The sequence below is a fragment of the Patiria miniata genome, unplaced genomic scaffold (assembly GCF_015706575.1).
Source record: "Patiria miniata isolate m_02_andy unplaced genomic scaffold, ASM1570657v1 HiC_scaffold_16, whole genome shotgun sequence".
Classification (NCBI taxonomy): Eukaryota; Metazoa; Echinodermata; class Asteroidea; order Valvatida; family Asterinidae; genus Patiria; species Patiria miniata.
Genome location: NW_024037054.1, coordinates 1132541 through 1141972, shown reverse-complemented (window position 1 = coordinate 1141972; position 9432 = coordinate 1132541). Strand labels below are relative to the sequence as shown.

General features: G+C 38.7%; 1 long non-coding RNA gene across 1 annotated transcript; it reads right to left on the bottom strand.

Moving 5' to 3' along the window:
- Window positions 1-1372: 1372 nt before the first annotated feature.
- On the bottom strand, window positions 1373-8127 carry LOC119722621. Its single transcript, XR_005270462.1, has 3 exons — window positions 7106-8127; window positions 4872-5196; window positions 1373-2078 (listed from the first exon to the last, which is right to left on the bottom strand). It is a non-coding gene; the product is annotated as an uncharacterized LOC119722621 (long non-coding RNA).
- Between the last annotated feature and the right edge of the window lie 1305 nt (window positions 8128-9432).

Below are 9432 nucleotides of genomic sequence, written 5' to 3'. Positions count from 1 at the left end.
ATCATAAAACTTCCAGTGCATTGATCATTTTAAGTTGGACAAACTGTAATAAAAAGGGTTTGGCATCGTGATAACAAATAATAACACAAACAAGAATATGCAATGTGTTATGAAAGTTGAAAGAAGTATAGATTTGAAAGAAGTATAGATTTTGACGGCTATTGTACAACATTTTTCATTCACATTCACGAACTCTAACGAACTCGCCCGAGAAAAATTTCACACCTCTTTATAGGTCACCGGGTCGAGAATATTTGTCATTACAGATCAAATTCGTCTAAGCTGTTGCCGAATGGCAGCATTCAGTGATCGAATTCGTCTTATATAATGTAAATCAATTACACGAATTTAATTTCTGAATGACCAAGGTTTTGGCGTAGACGAGACGAAAGTGGATACTCAGTGACGAAAACGGTGTCCAATCGTTTGAATTTGCTTGAACTGAATTTGAAATTGTCCGACAACAGACAAAGTTATACATTGAAGTGCACTAAATCGATGTTCATGCACGAATTTGAATATTAAAAATAAACGATTAACGTTTTAAAATAGGAAAAAACTTGCAAGCACTCATTGCGTGCGAGAAGGTTTCTTATTGTTTTCTCATGCAGAATTTCCGGCGTTTTTATCCCAGATTTTCTCATTCTCAAACAAAGTGTGGATCGGGGAACAAAGTTATTTCGATATGGTACATCATAAACTATGTGTGGAAAGTTTTATGAAATTCGGCGGAACAGATCGCGTATCTCGAAAACTAAAGCGTTTTCGGGCTCTCGTCCCAAGGACTATTAGAACAAGTGGTCAACCAATGGAATGCACCGAATGCGAATGTTGAAGTAAAAAAAATTGCGGGTAACACCATGTGGAAAGTAATTTCGTGTTGGAAGAGAACCGGTTGTCCATAAGCACGCTGTCCGAAACGTCGAGCTCTACACTCACCAATCGGTTCTTTACAGAACCACACATGGTGTTACCCGCAACTTTAGTTGCCTAACTTAGAATTTACTGGGCACATCTTGCTCCAATAACGACTGATCAATTACAGAAATTCCTTAGCCATACCCTTTCTTTGGCTGAAAACAGTGATAATATTTACAAAATGATGCAATTTATGACAAGTGCTACCGAAAAAAAAGTTGCATTCGGTACACACAGGTAAGTGTGAACCGCAACGTGCACGCATACAAAGGTTCAACTGTTTTCGGTATAATTTGTCATACATTGCATAAATTCGTACACATTATTACCGTTTTGTCCTTACAAGGGGCGTGTTGTGTTTTTTTTTTTCACGAGTGGAAATTCATGTGAACAAATTACTGAAATTCATCCATTCTATCAGAAAACATGCATTTTTTTTTTTAGAGAAGAACCATTTTTTTTTTTACAGCTGTTCATTTGATGGGTAAATCAGCACTTTTAATCTAAGATCGAAACTACAGTAAAAATTGTTCCTAATTACAACTTGAAATGTACATGAATTTGGTCTTTTGAACAAATTGCAAACTTGTTGTTGCAATACCCCAAACACAGTCTTTTTTTTGTTCGCGGAAAGAATGCAAGATTCAAACGGTTGTGTACAAACTCTAGGGAGAGCATTTTCAAAAGTATTTTCTAAAATAAGATGGATATATTGCTCAGTTGCTCGGGATCTTATATCCTGAATCCAAAACATCCATAAAAAAGGCTGGCCTTCAAAACATTTATCTAAAAGGAAATACATTGTTTCAATCTACCTTGTGCTTCCCAGTCTCCACGGCTTTTTGGGTGTGTGGATGCTTGTAGTCCTGTTTGTGGTGCTCGAAGCGATTGAAATGTTGTTTGCAAAGTGACCTTGGGTACCGCATTGGAAGGAGATGCGGTTGTCGTGATAAGGGACCCCCAGTGGGACGAAAAAACTGTTGCTAATTTAGTGGCCACATCTGTTTTGGTTGAATATGATCTGCTGACACTGGGATCCCTTCTTAGGAGGCGGCCGACCTTTCTGCTTTCTTGATTCTTTTCTCGTAACCGGAGTCAAAAGCCAGTGTAACCCGTCACGTACTCCGTAACGACATCTGTCCATGGAATGCCATCGGAAACTATTGAGCAAAGTGAGAATTACAGATTTAACAAACAAGCATTCAAATTACAAAGAGATTTTAATCCTATACATTTTAAAATTCAAACGGTAAATGATCAGTGATGGATAGTTGAATTCCGTAATCTATTCGCAACTTCCGTGAGAGTTTCACAGTTACCAGTCAATAAACATGTACTTTTTGCCTTTGCTCTATTATGAAATGGAGCGAGACCCTTTATTTGGAATTATTTTGTCTATTTCGTTCATCTTCTTTTTGACTCGCACTGTATCTGAGGAAATCAGCATTTCATGCTACTTCGCTTTGCTCATACGCTTGAAAAGCAGTTTAGTATTAATGGACCGCCATAATAAGGAAACGGAGGCAATTGGATTTGTTTCTAATTATTTATTTGCAGCATGGATTAATGGTGGGATCACAAACACCGAGTTTTCACTGATAGTCTTACTTCTTCTTCTTCTTCTTCTTCTTTTTTGAGATGCCACTTATGATAGACATGAAATTCTGGCCATGAATTTGAATTATACATTTAACTGTTCATCTTAATTGTCCATATTGGATATGTGATCCTCCTGAACCACTCATCACCAACTTGATTCGCTGATGTTAAGCAAACTCCAGGTCATCATTTTTAAATACACTTTACCGGTCATCTGACCGTATCAGATCATCTGATCCTTACTTCGTTAATGCAGAATTTCAATGAATTTAAATTAATTACTGCTGACTCTCTAATCATAAATAAAACTCATATACTGGACCGGTCACCTGACCGTTTCGGATCATCTGATCCTGATACTTGTTAATACAAAAATCTCACCTAATTTTAATAAGTACTGCTGACTATCAATAGAAAATTTAATGCAAATTATTACACACAACCAAAAAAGAAAACCCCCAAAGAACGTATAGAATATTGTATACATTGTATAACCAGGTTTGACATATTCGACAATTACTCTTTGAAAAGTGTCTGTGACAGGTCTTATCTTTCTTTGGTATTCCATTTGACGTATCCGTTTTTAGCCTCGGAGGTCTTCCAGCGACCATGTTGCATTATCAATGCTTCAGGAACATGTTTGTTAGCTAGGTGGGAAGCCCCGCCTGATCTTAGACTGTGAAGACCATATACCTTTGGATCGCTTACACCTATGCGCCTAAGGACTTCAAAAAAAAACTCTCTACACCTAGTGTAACTTAAGGATCAATCAGCACCAATTTTTTACGTTTTCGTACCGGACAAATATCTAACAGGAGTGAACAAATATTTGTCTTGACCCAAATTAATACCAGCAGCTTCTAAAAATCGACGTAAAATCGCAACAGGTGAGTAGTTGTCCAATGTATCGCAAAGAAAGGCAGTTCTACCGTCCCTGAAAACGTCGGTTTTGGATTTTGGTAAAGGTCAGGGGGGTTGCGAAGGCCACCAAGGAAAAATAAGGACCCCTTTACATTGGCAATGATGCATGTGTTTAAGGGTGGATGACACTAAAAACTAGGAGGCATGAGGTAGAAAGGACAACAGAGCCAAACGAACAGCTTCAAGCTCGCGCAAAGTGGAACTTTGTACTGATTTTGTAATCGTTCCACGATTTGTGGGCTGTTACAAATTATAGCACCTGCACCGGTGGAACTGGTGTCTGAGCAAATGATCTTGTTCACAACTCGGTGAGCAAAAACAAAACGAACATTCAATTTTGGGGCATTATCTCTCCAAAACTTAACTTCAGACAAACAGATATTTGTAGGAACGACTGGATCACTTTCATCGAAAGCGGCTGCGATTGTCAATCTGACAATGACGAGTCATTAAATCTCGTGATACTACCTACAACAGGTGACAACGAAATAATTTGACCTACGAATGAATGCAAGTCCCTGATTGTGAGAAGTGAAGGTTGCTGTAAAAGTAGTTCTATGGATCTCTTAATTTTATCAATCCTATGATCAAGTTCCTTAAGAGTACCCTGCGCGGTATCCCATCTCATACCCAGCCAGTCGATAGTAAGGACAGGATTCCAATTACTCTTGGAAATGTTGTAAACGAATCCTGCTTCTAGAAGATCAGAACGAATATGGTAAGCGACACCTAACGCGATCCGGTCGTGTTCTGAGGATTGCTTAGGGCGAGGGATAACAACAAAACCATCATCCAAGTAGAGAGCTATTAAAATGACCTCCAATGAGTGACCAATGGTTTGAGAGCTTTGGTGAATATGTAAGGGCAGATGTGAGCCCGAAGGGCAAGACAGTAAATTCGTAATATCTGTCCACCCCGTTAATGCGCCAAGAAAATCCTAATAACGTTGAGAAGCAGGGGCGATGTCGAAATGATGATAACCCGATTTCAAGTCAAAAGATATCATGAGAGCATTTGCCGAGAGAAATTGAATAGCCGACTTCCAATCATCTAATTTAAAGTGCCTTTTTGGTATGAATTTGTTGAGGGCACTAAGATCAAGAATAAGTCTATTTTTCTTGGAAGCCGAACATGCGACAGATAAGGGACTGGTTACATAGGAAGGGAGAGACTTTTCTGAAATTCGGGATGAAGCCAGCAAATCTAAAATGGAATTTGTTACAAATGGGCCTCGCGTAAGGCCGACTTATTATTCCGGAGAAACATCTAACATCTAACCCCCTATGAAAGGGATTACATAACCATACTCAATGATAGACACAAATCATGTCAGGGGAACCGATATCACGCCAGAATTGAACATGTTGTTTTAATCTCCCTTTGACTGGTAAATTATCAGACTGTAAGGGTGCTATTTGGGGGAAACAATGTACCTTAAGAACGTCATCAAACGTCTTGCAAACGTTGTCTCTTCTGTGCCTTGGGCAATGTTGAGGTGTTGCTAGTACTGGCGGTATCAAACGGCCCTGTCGAGGCGGTTCCATGCTGGCTTGCTTGAGGCAATGCTCTCTGCATCTGGTAAGATGTGGCGTGCCATGACGAGAAAGGTGGTCTGTTCCTCCCTGAAAGGGACGGCTGGAGTGGATCTTGCCTGGGTCCGGAAGCGCTAGTAGGTGTTGGATCCAAAGGAATAGGGGCAATTTCTGGACCAATGGCCCGACATTCCGCAGGAGAAGCACGACTCAAAAGACGACATGCCTGAAAACAAAATTCGGAACGAGAGAGAAAAGGAGCGGCCACAAAACATACCAAAAATTAAAAATAATTATATGTACATTATACACTTTGCCTGGGGATCGGGAGGGCGGGAGGGCACCAAGTCAAGTTAGAATTGCGCAAGGATGCAGGATGTGGGTGTTTACATAAATGTGGAGGCCAGTGGTATTGATGCACATGTTCTTTCCTTTCAAGGGCCATTTCCATGTTAAAATAACCAACTTGCTAATATTTGTGCTTTTACTTTATTGCCCATATCACATTTCAGTGGGTACCACTGAAATTAAAAAAACTTAAATCACCACAATGCATTTGTATCATTTTGATCAAAAATTAGCCAGAATTATGACATTTTTAGGTAAAATTGCTTGACATTTTTACAGCTTGTTCAATGGTGCACAGTTTTCATTCTTTCAATTGATAAATTTGGTCCTTTTTAATTCTAAATGATTGATGATAACCCAAAACTTAATATTAAACACAATGTTCGTGCATCGGCAACTTTGTATCATTTTGACATGCCCGCTTAAAATACCATCACTCTGTAACATTTGGTGTCAGCAAATCCTGTTACAGAGTGAACTTTACCATTGATTATAATATTTGTAGAAACTTTCAACTATTCTAAATTTTAAGTGATTATTGAAGTCTTTTATTAAATAAAGAGACTAAGGAAGACCAAAAGTGAAATTCAAAGAAGTACAAGAAATATATTAATTTTAAATATTGACAGATCAATTTGGTGTCATCAAAAAACGTTACAGTGTGATACTTTGCAGCTGCACTCTGAATTTGTCAAAACTGTATTTGTCAACAAGTTTAACTAAAAATATATCCTGGAGATTGGCTTGGAATATAGTTGTCATTACATTTTGAATCCTTCTCTTAGAATTTGAAATAAGAGGCAATAAAGGATTGGTGTCAACACTGACTCCGTTACAGGTGAAATACCTCTTTTCAGCTGAAACAATGAAGCAAAAGCACCTGTTTGACTTACAATAACATGCTTTCTAGTGGTGTTTGTAAATCTTCATTGCTCTTCATAGTTGCAGTTTTGGCTGTCAAACTTGCTTTTAGAGAACAAGTGAGTGTTCGTCTTAAAATAATATAATTTTATGTCAAGTGAGAGCTACATTTTTGAAATCATCATAATATGTCAAATTTCCTAAAACTTGATATGTTGAACAAGGATAGTGTTAAAGTTTTTTTTTAACTTATATGTGTTGCAAATAATTGCTTAAAAAGCAACATGTCTTTACCATACCTGAACAATAACCTGGTGAGAGCTCTAAAAGAAATTAACAATTTGGTGTCACTGTTACAGGTGAAATTTGTGTCCCATATGCTAGTTTATCATGTTGCTACTCTAAAAAGGGTCATGTTACAGAAAAATGGTTTTGTTTTTGACAAAATATAGACCCTAGACTGCAAAACCATGTGAAGCTGAATTTAATTTGGTTATTTTGAAAATTTGACCCTAATATCACACACTGGCCTCCACATTTATGTAAACACCCATATACGTACTCGGTGTGTGTGAGTTCACCTGAATGGGGAGGCTGAGAAAGCGCTTCATTTATATAGAGATACGCTTGAATAACTTGGACAATCAAACACATGTTATGGGTGCGGTCTTAAAGCCCACAAGGAATGTAAATAAGAGCCCGCATATGGCGGGCCAAACAAACAAAACTAAATTTTCATGCTACTTCGCTTCGCTCATACGCATGAAAAGCAGTTTAGTATTAATGGACCGCCATAATAAGGAAACGGAGGCAATTGGATTGTTTCTAATTATTTATTTGTAGCATGGGCTAATGGTGGGATCACAAACAGCTAATGAAATTTGACAAAGAATTAGGTGGGGAATGGAACAACTCATTTACAATACCTCGAAAAAGATAACGATCAGGATGTCCGAATGCTGGCTTCGAATTCGAACCACTCTGCTGGAGTTGCGGAGATTCATTTCGTCGACGCTTACGCGTCTCGATGTCCTTTCAGGGCATAGAGCAAGGACAGGGCGGCTTCCTTGGCGGCCAAAACCTTCTTGTGTTGCTCGGCGGACAACTTATCGGCGTTTCTCTTGTCCAGGTGGGAAATAGTTCCCCAGCCAGCCTTGCTTGGAGTCGGCAATTCGAATTTTTTGCTTTCTGTCGGCGAGGAGGTCTAGGACCTTCTTGACTCAGCTTGTAAAACTGCTTCGGTGTTATTTTCGGTTGTTAGAGCGGTTTGAATTTTGTATAGTAGAATCTCCAACTGTCGAAAAAAAACTCAAACGAAGCGATGTTGCCCGGTCTAGAAAGATCCTTTGCCTCCAACTTGAGTTTCAGTTCTTCCAAAGCAGTGGAGTCATCTACTGGCTTGGAAATCGCGCTGAACTTAGCGTCGAAATAATCTTTGAATTTGTCAAAAATTTCAGTTTGAACATTGTCACTTGAAGTAGACATAACTTAGAACAAGGCAAGTATAGATCTAGTCAGTTCAGAAAAGCACCAAGTCAAGTCAGAATTGAGCAAGGATGCAGGATATACGTACTCGGTGTGTGTGTGTGTGTGTGAGTTCACCTGAATGGGGAGGCTGAGAAAGCGCTTCATTTACATAGAGATACGCTTGAATAACTTGGACAATCAAAAACATGGTATGGGTGCGGTCTTAAGCCCACAAGGAATGCAGATTATGCAAATTAGAGCCCGCATATGGCGGGCCAAACAAACAAAACTAAATTTTTAAATTCCAAATATGCATGCAATTACAGCTTGATACTCGTGTGGGACCATGATTGATAGTTTTAGTTAATGTATTAATCTTGATGTGTAAGGCAAAATCAATGGATAACTAGACTTATGTGGACAAACACAGGGCTGTTTTGAAAGCTTTTTGTGACATGTTACATGTGTTCCATCAACCAAGGATGTGTAGTTCTGTTTATAATAAATGGTGGAATATAATATGTGATTCCATTCACGTCACATGTCACGTGATGACGTCATGATGACGTCACATAAAGTTTCATCATATAATATTATGGTAAAGAACAACTTAGCCAGAGCATACCTCGTTGAAAGCAAGTTCACATCTTTCACCAATTTTAAATGACAAATATTTAAAAAATGAAGACCCTCGATAATTCTATCAATTCCCGAAAAGAATCATGTTCAAGTCTCTCACGGTTGATTTTATATTGATTTTTATAGATTAAAACTATTAATATTTAACGAAACGTCACGTAACCCATGATGACGTCATCATGACGTCGCTTCAATTTTCATCTATAACACATCCCGGTCTAGGTACATACTAACTTTCAATCCAATCGGACCAGTGGTTCTGTAGATATTGGCCTTCAAAATATGCACATTTGATATAAGGTCACATGTCATGTGATGACGTCATCATGACGTCACTTAAATTTCCATCTAAAACACATCCCAGTTTAGGTGCATACCAAGTTTCAACCCAATCAGACCTGTAGTTCTGTAGATATTGGCCTTCAAAATAAGCAATTTTGAATATGACGTCACATGCCACGTGACGACGTCACATGTCACGTGATGACGTCATCATGACGTCACTTCAATTTTCATCTATAACACATTCCGGTTTAAGTACGTACCGAGTTTCAACCAAATCAGATCTGTAGTTCTGTAGATATGGGCCTTGAAAATATGCACATTTGATATAAGGTCACTTGTCAAGTGATGACGTCATCATGACGTCACTTAAATTTCCATCTAAAACACATTCCAGTTTAGGTGCATACCAAGTTTCAACCCAATCAGACCTGTAGTTCTGTAGATATTGGCCTTCAAAATAAGCAATTTTGAATATGACGTCACATGCCACGTGACGACGTCACATGTCACGTGATGACGTCATCGTAACGTCACTTAAATTTTCATCTATAAAACATCCCGGTTTAGGTACATACCAAGTTTCAACCCAATCGGACCTGTAGTCACGGAGATATAGGCCTTCAAAGTATGCACCTATTTTGTGACCTCACATGTCACGTGATGACGTCATCGTGACGTCACTTAAATTTTCATCTGTAACACATTCCGGTTTAGGTACATACCAACTTTCAACCCAATCAGACCTGTAGGTCTGGAGATATAGCCCAATCTGTCAGATCTAGCCGAATTCTGCTAGAAAATGGTCACAACAGAATAATCGCATATAATGTGACGTCACGTGACTCATGATGACGTCACGATG